The following is a 20,545-nucleotide window of genomic DNA, read 5'->3' as shown; positions in this document are numbered from 1 at the left end:
CTTGACCTCTGCTACATAAATAAGACGTTCTTGTAACGTTAGTACACGTAATACGCTAGCTAACTAGTGCAAGTCACTTAACTAAATATAACAACATTGTCGGTTTCTTACCTCGATGTAGTGACGTGAAATCCAAAGTAAACCCAGTACTTTGACACCTGTAAAGTTTCAACTTTTTTTTCAAAACCGCTGGAAACCACTTAACCTCTGGCGATGCCCCGTCAGGTAGATGGAGGGTTTTTGGGAATGAAGGATAGCGATTGGTTGTCAACAAAAGCAAGGAGACGGAGATTTCGGAATTGGACTTTATTGATTGGCTGTAAACTGTGAGGTAAAGATACACATACTGATACGTGATTGATGCATACGTATAAAAAAAAAAGTTTGAAATGGATCATAGTAATTGGAAGCTGGGAAACGGAGATGATGGGATCAGGCTTTATTGATTGGCTGTGAACAAAGATGGAAAGATGCCAATAGTGATACGTGATTGGATGGCAATTGACAGTCTCTCGTTCTCCCGGCACCGCTAGCCAGGCAACTGCGGTGAACTGCTTCGGGCTGGTCGCGGTCTTTATCCCTGTTTGCACCCGTGAAAGGGAGCCTCACATTTCGCACAGACTTGGCATAGCCTCTTGCGGGTAAAGTCAGGGTTAAGCCTAGAGGTAGGCTTAGAGTGTACTTTGTTTGTTTGAGCCATATCTGTTGTTGGGGAATACAAATTGACCCAGTAGAGCAGGCCAATAATATGCACAACCCGGAGCTAAAGTTCCGTTTCGGTCTGTCGAGTGGGAGAGCGGTTACCGAAGACAAACTTCTCAAAATATCCAAAGGCAAAAGTGAGTCATACAACAAAGAGTTGGAGGGACACAACCTCCAAACGGAAGCAAAAACGCTAGTACATATAGGCCTATGCCGAATCGATTGACCGCATGCCTGAGAGCCTGATAGGTTACAAGTTACCAGTGCCCTCCTTATGAGAACAAAATCCACGTTCGATCGATGTCGTAAGTTATTACGGATGCTCGATGGTGTTTTAAAAAGAGTTTTGAGCAGGACCTCTCTGGAACACAGGCCTCCACCACCCGGAACAAAACATGAGCATTCCATCCACGCGCCACAGCAAACATTGACCTTGGCATTATTAGCACCACGCTCTAACCAACTGAGCTAACCGGCCTCTCTCTGTCACATTTTATCCCCAATTTCTCAGAAATATCCTGGTTGCCCTAATCAGGCTGAAGAGATTAAAAGCAAAGCCTAATAATGGGCTCATCCGGGATTTGAACCCGGGACCTCTCGCACCCTAAGCGAGAATCATACCCCTAGACCAACGAACCGAAACATAAATCCACCCTGCTGCTGTCGGGCGGCAAACATTTCCGCTTGCATGGCTTAAAGCGCAATATTTAATTAAATCTGCAATTAAAAAGTAGCCAGTGCTAAGTTGCCAGCACAGAGGAAATGCGGTCTCTTTTTTTGTGGTCATTAGAAATCACACTGCAGCACCTGCAGACGTGCTAGAGATGGTGCCTCGTCTTTGTCTTTGAGAGCGATGGACACCTTCACTCCATCATCGAGGGGAATTAGCTCAAATGGTAGAGTGCTCGCTGCGCAAAAGAAGGGGTCCAATCTTTGCGCCCCGCACGCAAGCGAAAAGGACGCAGAAAACGTGAAAAAAAGCACAAATTTGGCCTGCAACAATATTCGGGCTACATTCCTGTACGTTATGGAAGAGTTTTAGTTACATGTGAAACAAGTCACACTACGCGGGCTGGGCTCGAACCCATGTTTTGCGCGACTAGTGTGTGATCAACTGCGCATTCGCCTTCACTTGGTTATCAATGTGACATATCATTATATTGATTGATATTAATTGTGTATATTATTTAAAAAAAAGCATATTACATGTTTATGGTTTAATAAAACTAATACAAATGTTTATTCAAATATGTGTTTTTTGTGTATGGGATTGATTGATGTGATTTATCTGATTTATTTTAGGACACTTCAAATGTTTTATACACACAAATGCACACAAATATCGAAATGTATTTTTTTTTATTAAAATGAATACACACAAATATTGAAATAAGTACACACACACACATAAATATATGGACATACACACAATATATGTGTTATATACAATGTATACTCTATGAAAGAGTGGGTGGGCCCATGTACAGTTTGCACATTCCAGTCCCAAGGCAATTAAAAGCAGCACAATGAATAAGAGTGTGAACAGTATTTATTTACTAAAACTAAAAGACATTAATGAACAACAATAAAAAACTAACAACGTAGAATTAGAATAGAACATTCTGTAATATAAATTAAATAAACAAGACATTGCAGAAAGATTGAGAGAAAAAAAAGAACATAACTGTATTTACACATAGATATTTATTTACAGGTATTTACAAACAATCTTTTTTCTGTGTTGGAAGATTTTTATCATGAAGGTGGCTGTCCAGGTTTTTTTCTGCTGGCGCTGTTCTACCAGCCACTCCTCTAAAGATTTGCCACCAGAGACACCCGGGCAAAACGTGGCACTGCCGAAGCGGCTGTGGCCGAACTCCTTGGTTTTGGGCTTGCCACACTTAGAGCATTTGTTATATGCCACTTCACAAACATATTTCCTTTTGTGGGCTCCACTGGCCTCCTCTTCTGCCCTGCGTCGTCTGTTCCTCTGAGTGAAGCGGGACACAGACACCGGGGCAGTGGGAGCAGGAGCCTCTCGCACGTCAGGAAACACTGGAGTTGGAGCCAGGAGAGGAGCAGCTGAAGCGCCACCTGCACCAGCTGCCAGCAGCGTGGGCGCAGTGTTCAATAAAATGAACTGGGGCAGTGGCACAGGAACTGGGGGAGGAGTAGGAGCTGCTGGGGTAATTGGCCTCACAATTGCAGCACTGGCAGGTCGTCTGCCCGGCCGTAGCTTAGGAGCCTGTCCCGCTCTGTTAGGAGGAAGGACAAACCCGTGCCGGGCCCCTGTTGTGGAGGGAGCCTCATCCAGCTCTTCCCGCGGAGCAGGAAGCTGTGAGCTGGCCACAGCGATGCGGTCTTCTGCAGCAAGGCCCTGGGTAAGGACAGTCACTTCCTGGGTGTTCACCCTTCGATTAAACCTGCAATCAAAAAATTTATTCATAATAAATAACTGCTATCCCTTTCTTTCAAATGTCAATGTAAAACTATGCTTACCACTGAGTGAGAGTCCTCTGATTCAGCATAAACAGCTGAAGTGACGTGGCCTCCATCATAGTTTGGCAGTTCAGCACCAGGTCTCGGATGTGGTGGTAATCTGTGAGCACCTTAGTCCAACGAGGAAGACAGACTCCATCCTTCTTAGTTGGGGACTTGTGAAGTGCACACAGTTTGATACACATGGCCTCAACTAAGCGACTGGTGCTGGGCCCCTGAGCTGGCCCCCCAGGATGACCAATCAGGCACCTCTTCACACTGTCCACACCCGGTGTCACTCCTGTGTTTTTCGGAGCCTTGAAGCGTCCGTGGGTCAGTTTGGGCTGGTGTCTGGGCTGATAGTGGATCTTCCTCTTGTCCCCATCAGGAAGAGCAGTCCACAGACGGATGACCTCTGTGACCTGTGACGTTAGTACACGTAATACGCTAGCTAACTAGTGCAAGTCACTTAACTAAATATAACAACATTGTCGCTTTCTTACCTCGATGTAGTAACGTGAAATTCAAAGTAAACCCAGTACTTTGACACCTGTAAAGTTTCAACTTTTTTTTCAAAACCGCTGGAAACCACTTAACCTCTGGCGATGCCCCGTCAGGTAGATGGAGGGTTTTTGGGAATGAAGGATAGCGATTGGTTGTCAACAAAAGCAAGGAGACGGAGATTTCGGAAATGGATTTTATTGATTGGCTGTAAACTGTGAGGTAAAGATACACATACTGATACGTGATTGATGCATACGTATAAAAAAAAAGTTTGAAATGGATCATAGTAATTGGAAGCTGGGAAACGGAGATGATGGGATCAGGCTTTATTGATTGGCTGTGAACAAAGATGGAAAGATGCCAATAGTGATACGTGATTGGATGGCAATTGACAGTCTCTCGTTCTCCCGGCACTGCTAGCCGGGCAACTGGGGTGAACTGCTTCAGGCTGGTCGCGGTCTTTATCCGTGCCTAAATTGCACCCGTGAAAGGGAGCCTCACATTTCGCACAGGCTTGGCATAGCCTCTTGTGGGTAAAGTCAGGGTTAAGCCTAGAGGTAGGCTTAGATTGTACTTTGTTTGTTTGAGCCATATCTGTTGTTGGGGGATACAAATTGACCCAGTAGAGCAGGCCAATAATATGCACAACCCGGAGCTAAAGTTCCGTTTCGGTCTGTCGAGTGGGAGAGCGGTTACCGAAGACAAACTTCTCAAAATATCCAAAGGCAAAAGTGAGTCATACAACAAAGAGTTGGAGGGACACAACCTCCAAACGGAAGCAAAATCGAATGATCTCATGCCTGAGAGCCTGATAGGTTACAAGTTACCGGTGCCCTCCTTATGAAAACAAAATCCAAGTTCGATCGCTGTCGTAAGTTATTACGGATGCTCGATGGTGTTTTAAAAAGAGTTTTGAGCAGGACCTCTCTGGAACACAGGCCTCCAACCACCCGGAACAAAACATGAGCATTCCATCCACGCGCCACAGCAAACATAATCTGATGTTAACTTTCACAACACCCGCTGTCTTCTTTGAACACAAAGCAACTGACCAAGCTGTTAACGCTAAAAGGGGCCAAGAAACGTCGTGTCATGTGTCCTAAATGACACGGATGTGTTAGTGGACACACGTATGCTAAATTCTGCAGCTGTGTTGGTGGTTGCATGGCAGGACGTCAACGAAAAACACCTTTCGTCCATGGGTGGGCTCGAACCAAAAACCTTTCGGTTAACAGCCGAACGCGCTGACCTATTGCACCACAGAGACCTACAGCTAGCCTTTCCATGGGTTAGCTTATAAAAAAAGGCAGACCTGGACTTTTCCGGCAATGGCGGACTCGCTTTCCACGGTTGAAACCGAAAGCCCGTTGGGAAGAGAGAGGGCTAATAGATGCACCCAACGTGGGGCTCAAACCCACGACCCTGAGATTAAGAGTCTCATGCTCTACCGACTGAGCTAGCCGGGCAACTGCGGTGATCTGCTTCGGGCTGGTCGCGGTCTTTATCCTTGCCTAAATTGCGCCCGTGAAAGGGAGCCTCACATTTCGCACAGGCTTGGCATAGCCTCTTGCGGGTAAAGTCAGGGTGAAGCCTAGAGGTAGGCTTAGAGTGTACTTTGTTTGTTTGAGCCATATCTTTTGTTGGGGGATACAATTTGACCCAGTAGAGCAGGCCAATAATATGCACAACCCGGAGCTAAAGTTCCGTTTCGGTCTGTCGAGTGAGAGAGCGGTTACCGAAGACAAAGTTCTCAAAATATCCAAAGGCAAAAGTTAGCCATACAACAAAGAGTTGGAGGGACACAACCTCCAAACGGAAGCAAAAACGCTAGTACATATAGGCCTATGCCGAATCGATTGACCTCATGCCTGAGAGACTGATAGGTTACAAGTTATCGGTGCCCTCCTTATGAGAACAAAATCCACGTTCGATCGATGTCGTAAGTTATTACGGATGCTCGATGGTGTTTTAAAAAGAGTTTTGATCAGGACCTCTCTGGAACACAGGCCTCCACCACCCGGAACAAAACATGAGCATTCCATCCACGTGCCACAGCAAACATTGACCTTGGCATTATTAGCACCACGCTCTAACCAACTGAGCTAACCGGCCTCTCTCTGTCACATTGTATCCCCAATTTCTCAGAAATATCCTGGTTGCCCTAATCAGGCTGAAGAGATTAAAAGCAAAGCCTAATAATGGGCTCGTCCGGGATTTGAACCCGGGACCTCTCGCACCCTAAGCGAGAATCATACCCCTAGACCAACGAACCGAAAAATACAGCCTCCCTGCTGCTGTCGGGCGGCAAACATTTCTGCTTGCATGGCTTAAAGTGCAATATTTTAATTAAATCTACAATTAAAAAGTAGCCAGTGCTAAGTTGCCAGCACAGAGGAAATGCGGCCTCTTTTTTTGTGGTCATTGGAAATCACACTGTAGCACCTGCAGACGTGCTAGAGATGGCGCCTCGTCTTTGTCTTTGAGATCGATGGACACCTTCACTCCATCATCGAGGGGAATTAGCTCAAATGGTAGAGCGCTCACTGCGCAAAAGAAGGGGTCCAATCTTTGCGCGCCGCACGCAAGCGAAAAGGACGCAGAAAACGTGAAAAAACGCACAAATTTGCCCTGCAACAATATTCGGGCTACATTCCTGTACGTTATGGAAGAGTTTTAGTTACATGTGAAACAAGTCACACTCCACAGGCTGGGCTCGAACCCCTGTTCTGCTCGACTAGTGTGTGATCAACTGCGCATTCGCCTTCACTTGGTTATCAATGTGACATATCATTATATTGATTGATATTAATTGTGTATATTATTTTTTAAAAAGCATATTACATGTTTATGGTTTAATAAAACTAATACAAATGTTTATTCAAATATGTGTTTTTTGTGTGTGGGATTGATTGATGTGATTTATCTGATTTATTTTAGGACACTTCAAATGTTTTATACACACAAATGCACACAAATATCGAAATGTAATTTTTTTTTATTAAAATGAATACACACAAATATTGAAATAAGTACACACACACATAAATATATGGATATACACACAATATATGTGTTGTATACAATGTATACTCTATGAAAGAGTGGGTGGGCCCATGTACAGTTTGCACATTCCAGTCCCAAGGCAATTAAAAGCAGCACAATGAATAAGAGTGTGAACAGTATTTATTTACTAAAACTACAAGACATTAATGAACAACAATAAACAACTAACAATGTAGAAATAGGATAGAACATTCTGTAATATAAATTAAACAAACAAGACATTACAGAAAGATTGAGAGAAAAAAAAGAACATAACTGTATTTACACATAGATATTTATTTACAGGTATTTACAAACAATCTTTTTTCTGTGTTGGAAGATTTTTATCATGGAGGTGGCTGTCCAGGTTTTTTTCTGCTGGCGCTGTTCTACCAGCCACTCCTCTAAAGATTTGCCACCAGAGACACCCGGGCAAAACGTGGCACTGCCGAAGCGGCTGTGGCCGAACTCCTTGGTTTTGGGCTTGCCACACTTAGAGCATTTGTTATATGCCACTTCACGGACATATTTCCTTTTGTGGGCTCCACTGGCCTCCTCTTCTGCCCTGCGTCGTCTGTTCCTCTGAGTGAAGCGGGACACAGACACCGGGGCAGTGGGAGCAGGAGCCTCTCGCACGTCAGGAAACACTGGAGTTGGAGCCAGGAGAGGAGCAGCTGAAGCGCCACCTGCACCAGCTGCCAGCAGCGTGGGCGCAGTGTTCAATAAAATGAACCGGGGCAGTGGCACAGGAACTGGGGGAGGAGTAGGAGCTGCTGGGGTAATTGGCCTCACAATTGCAGCACTGGCAGGTCGTCTGCCCGGCCGTAGCTTAGGAGCCTGTCCCGCTCTGTTAGGAGGAAGGACAAACCCGTGCCGGGCCCCTGTTGTGGAGGGAGCCTCATCCAGCTCTTCCCGCGGAGCAGGAAGCTGTGAGCTGGCCACAACGATGCGGTCTTCTGCAGCAAGGCCCTGGGTAAGGACAGTACCTTCCTGGGTGTTCTCCCTTCGATTAAACCTGCAATCAAAAAATGTATTCATAATAGATAACTGCTATCCCTTTCTTTCAAATGTCAATGTAAAACCATGCTTACCACTGAGTGAGGGTCCTCTGATTCAGCATAAACAGCTGAAGTGACGTGGCCTCCATCAGAGTTTGGCAGCTCAGCACCAGGTCTCGGATGTGGTGGTAATCCGTGAGCACCTTAGTCCAACGAGGAAGACGGACTCCATCCTTCTTAGTTGGGGACTTGTGAAGTGCACACAGTTTGATACACATGGCCTCAACTAAGCGACTGGTGCTGGGCCACTGAGCTGGCCCCCCAGGATGACCAATCAGGCACCTCTTCACACTGTCCACACCCGGTGTCACTCCTGTGTTTTTCGGAGCCTTGAAGCGTCCGTGGGTCAGTTTGGGCTGGTGTCTGGGCTGATAGTGGATCTTCCTCTTGTCCCCATTAGGAAGAGCAGTCCACAGACGGATGACCTCTGTGACCTGCTGCTCGTCCAGGTAGAGTGCCTGACGGAGGGACACCAGGTACTCAGCCAGATCCTGCACCTTATCCCAGCCTGCAACGCAATCGGGTCCAAGAACAGGAGCCTGCAGGAAAGTATTACAATAACAATACACAGCATGTTAAATGTCTGAGTGTAAAAGCAAATAGAAACTAATAATGAGAAGCTTACATACAGGAGCCTGGTCTGCAACACTGGACCCAGTTGATGTTGCAGGAGCAGAGGCAGCACTTGGCTGGACAGAAGGCTGTGGAGGAGACTGCAGAGGAGGCTGAGCAGGGCGCAGAGGAGGAGACTGCAGAGGAGGCTGGGCAGGGCGCAGAGGAGGAGACTGCAGAGGAGGCTGGGCAGGGCGCTGCAGTCCTGTGGGTGGCTGTAGTGAGGATGGTCCTGGTGCAGAGGGACAGGGGTTGAAGGCCTGGGGGCCGCTGCTGCTGTGGACTGGGACAGGCTCAATGGGGTCATAGAGGACTGGCACTGTGAGGTCCTCAGGTTCCTCCTCAACAAAGTCTTCGTCCTGCACCACCTCATCAGTCATATGCTCCACCAGCCGATCCTCCTCTTCTGGGTTATCCATAACAGTCAGGGATTTCTCAGACTGACTGTACAGATACTCCATACCCAGCAGCTCCCCTGCAAAAGAACACACATACAAATCACATTCACATTATTATAGCTGTAGTGGCTATTTGTCCATAACAAACTGAAACAAAAAAAAAACAATCAAACTTTTCAAAGTTTGATCGTTTGTAGGCTTGACGCAGTTTAACAGATCAAAAAATTAAAATACTAAACAAGAAGATAATAAGCATAAATGCAAAATAAAGCAAATTCACTTTAGCAAAAGAAAGCAAAGAAATAAGGCTATAAAGGGTCAAATTAAGCCTAAATTAAACAAAGTACAAATAACTCCAACAATAGTTGAATTATATGAAATACAATATAAAAAATGTACACTCAAACACCTGTATAATTATAATCTTTTGTTTGAGATAACATGAATAATTCTCACCTGTGTAAGCCCCTGGAGGCTGGTAGCGATCATCCAGGGACATCTTCAGCACTTTGCGGCTGAGCCGGTACATTGCCTCCCTCTCAACGCTACTGTAGGTCCTCAGGTCAGTCTTTCCCCTCACTGCTTCATCCATCCGGTCCTGGTTCCAGCGCATCAGGCCTTCCAGGAGATAGGCCTGGAAAAGTGCATCACTGGCACTGGTCCCTACAGGTCAAATAAAGTCAAATATTAGTTATCTATGTATTCAGTATGGCAGAATAGGTTATAAAAGTTTAAAGTTTTTGCAGGTTATAAAAGTTATAACCTAACTGGGATGAAGCGATTTAAATGGAGGTGGAAAGACTCCAAGGATGTGGAGCCACGAGCACAGCGATAGCAGCTGAGCTCCACACCACCCTTCTTCAGTGTGTCTGTCTTCTGGTACAGAGGTGAACGGGGTGGATTGGAATCCACTGCTGCTTCAATGTATATGTAATGATTGATTATAATTAAGGTATTAATCAATATTTTTCCTTCTAAATATCAAATGAGTTGAATGACTTCTCTGGAGATTTTACTTTATTTATATAAGTTACCATTGTGATTACTGAAATGTTCTTTTCATGTATTCTTTAATGTCTGTATTTGATATCTGAATGCAGTGCTTGCTTATTTAACCCAGCTTCCAGAAATGAAATAGGGACTTGTTTTGTGTTTGAGAAAGGTCTTCAATGTGTTTAAACATATAGGGGTCATTGAAGCCAATAGTTTAAGGGACCATTTCTTTGTTAAAGCCTTTCTTTCCAGTTAGACTAAAGTTTAGCTATCTTTGAGAGAAAGAACGCATTATCTTGATGTTTTGAGAGGACTCTCCTGTTTATAGTGAGAGCCTGGCCAAGTCCAACCTTGGAAAAGCTGTGTGTCGGTGTGTGTGTTAGTCTTCTTGGTTACAGGTTAAGGAACCACTGGCATTATTGGTTACAATTATTACAATGACGTAGCTTAGACCTTGGAAATCGTATAACTGCTGTGATCTTTGTAACTGTAAGCGGGGCGGCCTACGAACTCCTGTGCGAGTATTGAAGCTGACTTCTGCTGATGAAACTGCAAACTATCTTCAGTAAATATTTTCTTTAATTTTTTATAATTCTGACTCTGGGTCTTCATTCTTCATATCTGGTTCTGGGTCTTTAACTGTACACCCCTTACAGAGGGAAGCCCTTTGGGTCCTGAATACAGGCGATGTGCCTCTGCTGGTCTATCCAGACCTGTTGGATTCGCTCGTGGTCCAGCAGTGGTACACCCAGAGTGTCCCTCCCCTTCTCACTGTCCATCTCATCAATGAGCGCCTTGATCCTCCAGGTGGTCTCCTCCACTCCTCTGGTCCGCTTGCGACAGTGCAGTGCCAACTCCTTCCTGGTGATCAGCTTATCCAGAGCCTTCTCTGAGACTGGACCAACTCCTCTGGCCTGTAACTCCCCCTGTTTGTCCAACCGTAGAGCAGCGACATCATCTGGATCCAGCTCAAAGATGCACCTGGAAAGCCGAGCCATGAAGGTGCCGTAGAGCTGATGAGCCTCCGTGATGACACCTGCTGCAAAGCGCCGCATGAAGTGCCAAATGTCTAGGCGCACTTGGAGCTCATTCCACTCTATGAACATGGCTCTGACCTGCGACTGTCTGTGCGCGTGTGGGCTGCAGCAGTCTCTGTCCACATACATGACGGCGGGTGGTGCCACTCCCGCCTCCCTGTACCTCTTCATGAGACCCATGCCATGGGCCACAATCCATGCCCCTCTGCCGCTGTGAGGACTGACACCAACACCTGGCCGTGCTCATTGCCTACATTAGTGCACCAACCAGCAGTGTTGGCAGCAGCGCAGGCCAGTTTTTTGGTGACCTATGTAAAAAAAAAAATACAGTAGAAAAAAACAAATGTCAGAAAAATTTAAGATAATAACAATTATTATTACTCAAACTTGACTTTTTATACCTTTTTGGTGGAGTCCATCTTGAGGACAGAGCCAAAGACTGAGGTTATTTTGGCCTTGACCTCAGGTAGCCGCGAGAGGACGTCCCTGGCATACACAGACAACAGCCACTTGGGTTTGGGGATGGGTGGGAGGGGTGGGAGGGGCGGGGGCGCAGAAAAGAGTGGAGGCTCAACGATGGAGGAGTCTGTGAAGGGCTCACAGACAGTGAGGTACTCCAGAGTCCGCTGTGACCACGCTGAGGTGCGTTGCTCCTGCAGCTTTTTGTGAAGCTGTGTGACACTGTTGCCCCGGGTCCTCTCCCGCATCATTATGACTACACGGTAGTCACACGAGTACCTACAGACAGTCAAATAATTCTGTTCAGTGCCACATCTTATTATTTCAATGTTAATATCAGTAAATCAACGTATTTGATTTTATACAGTACAACAAATTACAGTGCATTGCTCTAAATATGAATGTGTTCTACCTGTATGTCAGAATGGCGGGGAATTTTCTGCGGTGTCCCATGTCGAGCTGTCCCAGGATGTCTTCAGACCAGGCTGGATACTTCTTCTTGCACCCTTTGCACTCCAGATACTCTGTGGCCATGTCATACCACCCGTCTATGTTCAGGACCTTGCGCAGAGTGCGATAAAGGCCAGCAGCTGTCAGCTTGTGGTTATTGCAGGCTGGCTGGACACAGACAAGTGGAATGGACCACATCTTCAGCGGCATCCAGAGGAACAGAGGGCGGCAGAAGAAGATATCAGGAGAAGTAGGGGGCTGGGTGAAGACGGTCGGGGGCTGGGGAGGATACCACCAGAAGTTGGGATGTGGCGTCAGCTCAGGCTTCCCTGTTTTTATGTTGGCCCTGAACAGAGTCTTCCTGATCCAGTCCTGCTGGAAAGATGGGAGTTGCTCTTTCCAGTGGACAGGAAGCTCTGCAGGCGACTGGGACACCTGGCCAGGGGTCCACAATGCTGGAGGAGCAGGATAAGGGGCAGGAGCAGGGGCAGTAGCACGAGCCGGGGCAGGAGCAGGGCCTCTCGAGCCTGCAGTGGCTGGAGCGTAAAAAAACACAACAAAATTATCTTATTGTTTTAGACTTTCACTGCATGACTTTCTCGGCTCTGCTGGACAGCTACTGCGATTACAAGGTTTACTGCAAAGCATGTAGGATTAGTAGAGAGACGACATGATGATGAAAAGATGGAAGGAAGCAGTGAAAATCATCCTGTTTTTCTTCCAAGCACCATTAGAAGAAATACAAGAAGAAAAAAAGTTGGGATCAGCCAAGTGTGAAGCGAAGCAGACCAAACACTACAACAGCCACTTATTCCAAGGGGAGTGGGGGAAGTGTGAGATGACAAGAATGATCTTTAGTCAGTGATTACGATAAAAAATGAAATAAAACCTTTTACATACACCTTTAAATTATCTTTTTTCCTTTGAGGATGTTCACTCAAAGAGTGGATGTAGATTGACACCTGAGAAGTGCCATTCCTCTGTGTTGTGAAATAAAATAATATGTCATTTAAAAAATACTGTTTTGTTTATTTGTAATTGTTTGTAAAATATTGTTTAAGATTTACATACCTTGAGGAAGTTGTTCCTCAGCTTGCGAGGCTACAGTTGACATCTCCAGGTCATCTTCCTCCTCAAAAAAATCCATAGCAGCAGAGTCTGTAAAATAACATAAAACACTAAGCACATGTCACCAACACACTTGTATGCGTTAAGTGATACTCACCACATGTAAAGAGCTGTCTCCGGGCTGCGGACTCAGACGCAGGAGGTACACGTGGTCCTGCAGCTGTTGAACACGTATTTTCGTTAGACATATATACTGCATAATATATACTGTAATGATTTTAAAGCTTGCAATCACTTACAGGGTTTGGCTGGAGACAAAATCTTTTGTGCCAGCTGTGAAGCAGATAAATGCTTCCCCCGCGCCAACAGGGCCTTCACATTGGTCGCCAGCAGTGGTAGTAGGTGGAGGAGGAACAGACACAGTGGCAGTGGGCACAGCAGCAGTGAGGACAGATGCAGTGGGCACAGTGGTGTTGGGCACGTGGGCTGGAGTCTGCCTCTTCAGCACGTATGCTTTGAAAAGGGCCATATTGGTGTTAGGCCTGGCCTTTGCCTTCTTCAGGTAGGTGATGAGAGCCTGGGCCTCCTTGCTTGGGTCCTCATACACCTCCTTCATTGACCTACCCTTAAAATCCCCAAACTCCACCATCAGACATCCAGAGTCTCCTGTCCTCTGGGCCTCCTGCAGCATGGCCTGTTTTTTCTGATACATCTCCACAGCCTCTCCTACCTCCCTGATCTGCGAGGTGTATCTGAGGAACAGGTGTTTGTTGGCCGACAGCGGGTTGTCCCTCTCCTCCTCCCCCAAAATGCTGCTGACCAGATAGCAGGCATACCCCAGTGAGTTCCCTGCAGCCACAGGAACCTCTGACCCTGGTGTTTCCCAAACTGGATCTTGCAGTGAGCCAGAACCAGGAACTGGTCTCCAGGATTCCCTCCATTCTGCCTCACAAAGGCAGTGGCCTCAGCCAGGACCTCCTCCTTACACCTGGCCCTCCCTGCCAACACGATCTCCCTCCTATTGGCCTCCTCAGTTGGCCCCATAAGGAGTCGACCCTCAGAGGTTCTTCATAAAACCGGGTATGCATACATAATCTGAAAGGACACAGGCATAAACAGAACGTTACATAGCTGTCATATTCCAACTGAAAGTATTTTACTACAGCATTTGTTTTTTATGTAATTAATTATTATAATATTATAATAATTAATGATTATTATTATTATGAGCATAAGCATTATTGTTTTTTATACAACTGTGAATCACTTTGAATTGCCTTGTGTACAAATTGTAAATAGTGTGATGAACTTATTAATAAGAAAATAAATAACACTTCTTGGTACAATCTTGCTGGTATCATGCCATGCTTAAATAATTTTGTTTTGTTTAGCTTTTGTGGCAGAGATTACTAAGAAACACCAAATATAACATAAAGGCGTTTATGACAATTCATAATAATATGATCATCAAACAGATCTAAAACTTAAAATGGTATATCAAATCGTTTTGGTATATCTTTTATAACATAGTTGAGAATCATTTGTTGAAGCAAAAAACACTTGTTTTTGCCTATTCATGTCTTTTTAAATATGTATAACATAGTATTTAAAAAGATAACATAAATATGTATACCGGTGTATAACATAGTATAGTATAACATATATGAATTAAACTTTTTTTTTTAAAGGTTTTAGTAAAAATCTTCTTGTGCTCAAAATTATGTAATGAATGACACAAAAAAAAATCTAAATTAACAACAGCAAAAAATGGTTTAAGGAGGATATAGCTTAATTAGCGGTCGGCTAATTATCTTGACAGTAGTGACATGTTTTTTACTGTATATCATGGTAAAGTTGCAGGTTCACATGTACAGAAGAAAACGTGTGCTATTACACGCTAGCTAGCTTTATTGGCATGTTTAATTGTCTAAAAACAAACACTGTTTATGAATAAATAATGATCGATTATACAGTCGTGAAGAATAGACTTACCTGTTGGAAAGATTACAAAGATGACGATAATAATAGCGGTCGCCGATTGGTCAAAAGTAAGCCACAGGAGCAGAGCCAGGAGAGAAACGCGATTGGTCAAAAGTAAGCCACAGGAGAGAAAGGCGATTGGTCAAAAGTAAGCCACAGGAGAGAAACACGATTGGTCAAAAGTAAGCCACAGGAGAGAACGCGATTGGTCAAAAGTAAGCCACAGCAGAGAAACACAATTGGCTCACGTGGGCTTATTTTGGCTCAATCGGTAGGAAGCAGTAGGCGCAAACGAGAGGAAGCGGGATCGATGCCTAAATTCTCCAGTGCTGTCCATCCTTTTTACGCCCCTCTTCAAGGGGCACTCCCTAAATGAGCTCTTGCGGCTCAGTGCTGGCGAAAAAGTTTTTTTGAACGAGGTACTGCACACATTCCTGGCAAAAGCAGGTCCCACCGAGATTTGAACTAGGATCGCTGGATTCAGAGCCCAGAGTGCAAACCATTATACCATGGAACCTTGGCGTGTGTCAACTTTTCCCATGAGCATCAGAGATTTAAGTCATTGAGTCCAGAAGCACGATAGCAAGGAGCAAATGAAGGCTTTGCTTTTTAAGCCCTCTCCCAACTGAGCTATTTCGGCCAGATACTTGTGCGGTTTAGCCAGCAGGGATGTCTGGGAGACCGCCCGTCATTTTCGAGAAGAGTAGAGCGAAGGTCCCAGAGAGAAAGTGAGTGGCCCGTACAGGGACCGAACCCGCGACTTTGGCGTTATTAGCACCACGCTCTAACCAACTGAGGTAACCGGCCTCTCTCTGGCACATTTTATCCCCAATTTTTCAGAAATATCCTGGTTGCACTAATCAGGCTGAAGAGATTAAAAGCAAAGCCTAATATTCTTTTTTTTTCAAATGTTCATCACTCTTATTCCCAGATTGATTACTTTATGCTGGATAACGATTTAATTTCTAGAGTTCAGTCTTGTGCATATCAAAGTAGTATTATATCGGACCATGTTCCTCTTACTCTTGATTTGACCTTTCTGAATTTGCCTTCCCCTAGGAGGAACTGGCGTTTCAATACTTCACTCTTGGCAGATGATAATTTTGTTTCCTTTGTTGCTGACCAAATTCCTTTTTTTCTAAGCGTTAATAAATCAGTAGACATTTCAGATTCAACAGTGTGGGAGGCCCTTAAGGCATATATTAGAGGCCAAATTATTTCATATGTTGCTAATAAAAGGAAGCTCTCTAAAGAAAAACAAATCTTACTCGCTAATGATATTTCAAAGTTAGATGAACAATATGCTAGGTCTCCCACGCCAGATCTGTATAATAAACGTCTTAAACTTAAATCAGAGCTTGACTTGCTTTCAACCAATGAGATAGAGGGCCTTTTGAGAAGAACTAGGAGTGTTTTTTATGAAAGTGGGGAGAAATCCGGGAAAGTTTTAGCTAATAAGCTGCGAGGGCTACGTGCAAAACAAATTATAAATGGTCTTCGTCTAGATAACGGGGAGGTCACAACTGATCCAAATACTATTAATGACAAGTTTAGAGATTTTTATTCTACTTTGTATACATCTGACTCCTCTTCGCAGGGGGATATCGAAGATTTTCTCGACCGACTAAATGTCCCCACGTTATCCTTGGATGTTCGTAACCTTTTAGAAGTACCGATTACTCAGGAGGAAATGGCGGCTGCTATCTAATCTCTACAATCTGGCAAAACCCCGGGACCTGACGGCTTTCCGTCAGAATTCTATAAAAAATTCTCAGTTCAACATGTTCCTTTTTTGACATCTGTTTTTTCTGAGTCTCTTAAGACTGGGACTCTTCCCCCAATGTTAAATCAAGCCTGTATCTCTTTATTACTCAAAAAGGATAAAGACCCCTTAGACTGTGCGTCTTATAGGCCAATTTCTTTGCTCAACTGCGACGTTAAAATTTTAGCGAAGGTGCTTGCCTCTAGACTTGAAGATGTCCTCCCCACTATCGTCTTTCCTGATCAAACAGGGTTCATAAAGGATCGTCAATAATTTTTTAATATCCGCCGCTTACTCAATGTGGTATACTCTCTGAACCAGGCCATCCCAGAATGTGTTGTTTCTTTAGATGCAGAGAAGGCGTTTGACAGGGTTGAGTGGGAGTACCTTTTTTTAGTTTTGGAAAAATTTGGATTTGGCCCGATCCTTCTCTCTTGGATTAAATTACTCTATAGTACCCCTTCTGCAGTAGTCCTAAGCAATGGTCTGCACTCTAGGCCATTTAACTTGCACCGCGGCACTCGACAGGGCTGTCCGCTAAGCCCACTACTATTTGCCCTAGCTATTGAGCCTTTAGCAATCGCCCTACGCCAGAGTCAGCAGATCACTGGAATTACCCGTGGTGAGACCGTCCATAAGGTAACTCTATATGCAGACGATCTACTGCTTTTTATGTCAAATCCACAAACTTCTTTACCCGCAGCTCTATCCTTGATTGAGAATTTTGGTCGGTTTTCTGGTTATAGGCTTAATCTGCACAAGAGTGAATTTTTCCCAATTAACGAGGTAGTTACACAACTACAGTATTCAAACATACCACTGAAACTAGCAAAAAATAAGTTCACTTATCTTGGGGTCTGTATCACTCGCCATCATAAGCATCTTCTTAAACATAATTTTGGCATGCTTCTTGAACGGATTAAGAAAGATCTCTCTAAATGGTCCCCTATAAAGATTTCTCTCATTGGGTGCATTAATTCTATTAAAATGGTGGTGCTTCCTAAATTTCTTTATCTCTTTCAGTGTTTACCTTTATTTATTCCCCTGTCTTTTTTTAAGTCTTTGGACTCTGTTATCTCTTCTTTTATTTGGAATGGTAAGCACACTCGCTTACGCAAAGCATACCTTCAGAGGCCTAGATGCAATGGTGGTATGTCCTTACCCAATTTTAAGTTTTACTACTGGGCAGCTAACATACGAAATACACTTTATTGGTGGCATTATCACCTTTTGCCCAATAGACCGTCCTGGGTGGACATGGAAATAAATGCTTGCATCTAAACTACAGTCTACCTCTTATATTCCGGTCGATTGCCCAGTGGTGAAACACTCGTTGAGGATTTGGATCCAATTCAGGAAGTCATTTGGTTTTAGGGACCCCTCTCTTCTTAGCCCTGTGTTCCGTAATCATTTTTTTCGCCCTCAATGCAGGATGGTTCATTCAATAGTTTTTCTCAAAAGGGGATAAAATGTTTCAAAGACTTATTTTTGGATAATGTATTTGCTTCCTTTGAACAATTGGTATCACGTTTTGGTCTTACCAAGTCAGATTTCTTTAGAGTCTTGCAAGTAAGACATTACGTTAAGTCACTTATACCAGACTTCCCAGCGATGCCCTCCGAAAATCCTTTGGATAGGTTCCTTTAATGTAATACATTGGCCGAGGGCTCAATTGCTACTATTTACAATTTAATTATCAATCTGGCATCTTCATCCCTGGATAACATTAAGAGAGCTTGGGAGGAAGACCTTGACAGACCACTCTCCGAAGACACCTGGAACTGTGTCCTTAAACAGGTCCACTCATCGTCAATGTGTGCTCGGCATTCACTTATACAGTTTAAAGTTGTACACAGAGCTCATATATCCAAAGTTCAACTAGCTCGAATGTTTCCTGGTACTAGCCCTATGTGCAATAGATGTCAATGTACCGAGGGAACGTTAACTCACATGTTCTGGACATGCCCCAAATTAGAGCTTTACTGGCGTTCGATATTTCACACCCTTTCTGTGGTTCTTCAGCATAGATTAGAGCCAGAACCTCTGGTGGCATTATTTGGAGTTGCCCCAGAGGACGTATGGTTGTCAGCATCAATGTGTAAAGTCCTTGCTTTCTCTTCCCTACTTGCACGTAGAGCAATATTATTAAAGTGGAAAGATCCCTTGCCACCCACTCATACTCAATGGATTAGAGATATGATGTCATGTCTCTGCCTCGAAAAAATTAGGTATTCACTGAGAGGATCAGAAAAACAATCTTTTAAGATGTGGCGATCTTTTCTTGACTATGTCGATACGTCTATTTGAATAATGCCACTACTATTGTTTGTATTTTTTTTCGTTTTTTATTTTTTTTTATTTTTTTTAATTTGTTTATGTATTTGGTTGGAGGTTTATGTTTGTTAGCATGTTTGTAAATATTGTATGTATGCTCGGTTCTTACAATTCCATTTTGAAGTAATGGATAGTATGGGCATCATTCTTAAATTGGATGGTGAGGGGAGGGGGGTTGTGAATGTGATTTATATTGTAAAAATCAATAAAAACAAAATTTGAACTAAAAGCAAAATCTAATAATGGGCTCGTCCGGGATTTGAACCCAGGACCTCTCGCACCCTAAGCGAGAATCATACCCCTAGACCAACGAGCCGAAACATACTACCTCCCTGCTGCTGCCGGGCTGCAAACATTTCAGCTGGCATGGCTTAAAGCGCAATTTTTTAATTAAATCTACAATTAAAAGGTAGCCAGTGCAAAGTTGCCAGCACAGAGGAAATGTGGCCTCTTTTTTGTGGTCATTGCTAGGGATCGCGCCTCGTCTTTGTCTTTGAGAGCGATGGACACCTTCTCTCCATCATCTAGGGGAATTATCTCAAATGGTAGAGCGCTCGCTTAGCATGCGAGAGGTAGCGGGATCGATGCCTGCATTCTCCAGTGCTGTCCGTCCTTTTTACCCCCCCCCTTCAAGGGGCACTCCCTAGATGAGCTCTTGCGGCTCAGTGCAGCCCTTGCGATAGCAAGGAAATATGAAGCCTTTGCTTTTTAAGCCAATGTTTCCCCAATTCCGACTCGGATTGAGAGTGCCAATTTCACTGCCACGTCAGCAGTTGCGCATCACCTCTGTTTTTTCCCTCCCTTCCGCAAAGAAACTAAAAAGTTTCCACCGAGATTTGAAATCGGATTGCTGGTTTCAAAGTCCAGAGTGCTAACCATTACACCATGGAACCAACACACCCTGCTAGCTGGCTGTCTGAGAGCCATATAGCGATGAGGCTAGGTGGAATCATGTAGAGTAAAAGAGGCTGACTTGGTTCCTCTGCCGAAACCCGGGATTGAACCAGGGACCTTTAGATCTTCAGTCTAACGCTCTCCCAACTGAGCTATTTCGGCCAGGTACTTGTGCGATTTAGCCAGCCGCCATGTCTGGGAGACCGCCCGTCATTTTCGAGAAGAGCAGAGCGAAGGTCCCAGAGAGAAAATGAGTGGCCCGTACGGGATCGAACCCGCAAGCTTGCCGTTATTAGCACCACGCTCTAACCAACTGAGCTAACCCACCTCTCTCCGGCACATTTTATCCCCAATTTCTCAGAAATATCCTGGTTGCCCTAATCAGGCTGAAGAGATTAAAAGCAAAGCCTAATAATTGTCTCGTCCGAGATTTGAATCCGGGACCTCTCGCACCCTAAGCGAGAAACATAGCCCTAGACCAACGAGCCGAAACATACATCCTCCTTGGTGCCGGGCCGCAAACATTTCAGCTTGCATGGCTTAAAGCGCAATTTTTTGATTAAATCTACAATTTAAAGGTAGCCAGTGCAAAGTTGCCAGAACAGAGGAAATCCGGCCTCTTTTTTTGTGGTCATTGGAAATCCCGCTGCAGCACCTGCACACGTGCTAGGGATAGCGCCTCGTCTTTATCTTTGAGAGCGATGGACACCTTCTCTCCATCATCGAGGGGAATTAGCTCAAATGGTAGAGCGCTCGCTTAGCATGCGAGAGGTA

The 20,545-nt window shown here is 44.6% G+C and overlaps 5 non-coding genes across 5 annotated transcripts; all 5 read right to left on the bottom strand.

Moving 5' to 3' along the window:
* Positions 1-1,268: 1,268 nt before the first annotated feature.
* Positions 1,269-1,340, bottom strand: trnap-agg (transfer RNA proline (anticodon AGG)). Its single transcript has one exon. It is a non-coding gene; the product is annotated as a tRNA-Pro (tRNA).
* A 3,737-nt stretch (positions 1,341-5,077) lies between these two features.
* trnak-cuu (transfer RNA lysine (anticodon CUU)) lies at positions 5,078-5,150 on the bottom strand. The gene has a single exon. It is a non-coding gene; the product is annotated as a tRNA-Lys (tRNA).
* Positions 5,151-5,884: 734 nt separating this feature from the next.
* On the bottom strand, positions 5,885-5,956 carry trnap-agg (transfer RNA proline (anticodon AGG)). Its single transcript has one exon. It is a non-coding gene; the product is annotated as a tRNA-Pro (tRNA).
* Positions 5,957-19,121: 13,165 nt separating this feature from the next.
* Positions 19,122-19,193, bottom strand: trnap-agg (transfer RNA proline (anticodon AGG)). The gene has a single exon. It is a non-coding gene; the product is annotated as a tRNA-Pro (tRNA).
* A 667-nt stretch (positions 19,194-19,860) lies between these two features.
* On the bottom strand, positions 19,861-19,933 carry trnaf-gaa (transfer RNA phenylalanine (anticodon GAA)). Its single transcript has one exon. It is a non-coding gene; the product is annotated as a tRNA-Phe (tRNA).
* Positions 19,934-20,545: the final 612 nt, after the last annotated feature.

The sequence above is a fragment of the Siphateles boraxobius genome, unplaced genomic scaffold (genome assembly GCF_051911475.1).
Source record: "Siphateles boraxobius isolate OS27281-9 unplaced genomic scaffold, OSU_SipBor_1 19, whole genome shotgun sequence".
NCBI classification, from domain to species: Eukaryota; Metazoa; Chordata; class Actinopteri; order Cypriniformes; family Leuciscidae; genus Siphateles; species Siphateles boraxobius.
The sequence above is the reverse complement of the archived record's forward strand: the minus strand, read 5'-3'. Positions and strand labels throughout refer to the sequence as shown.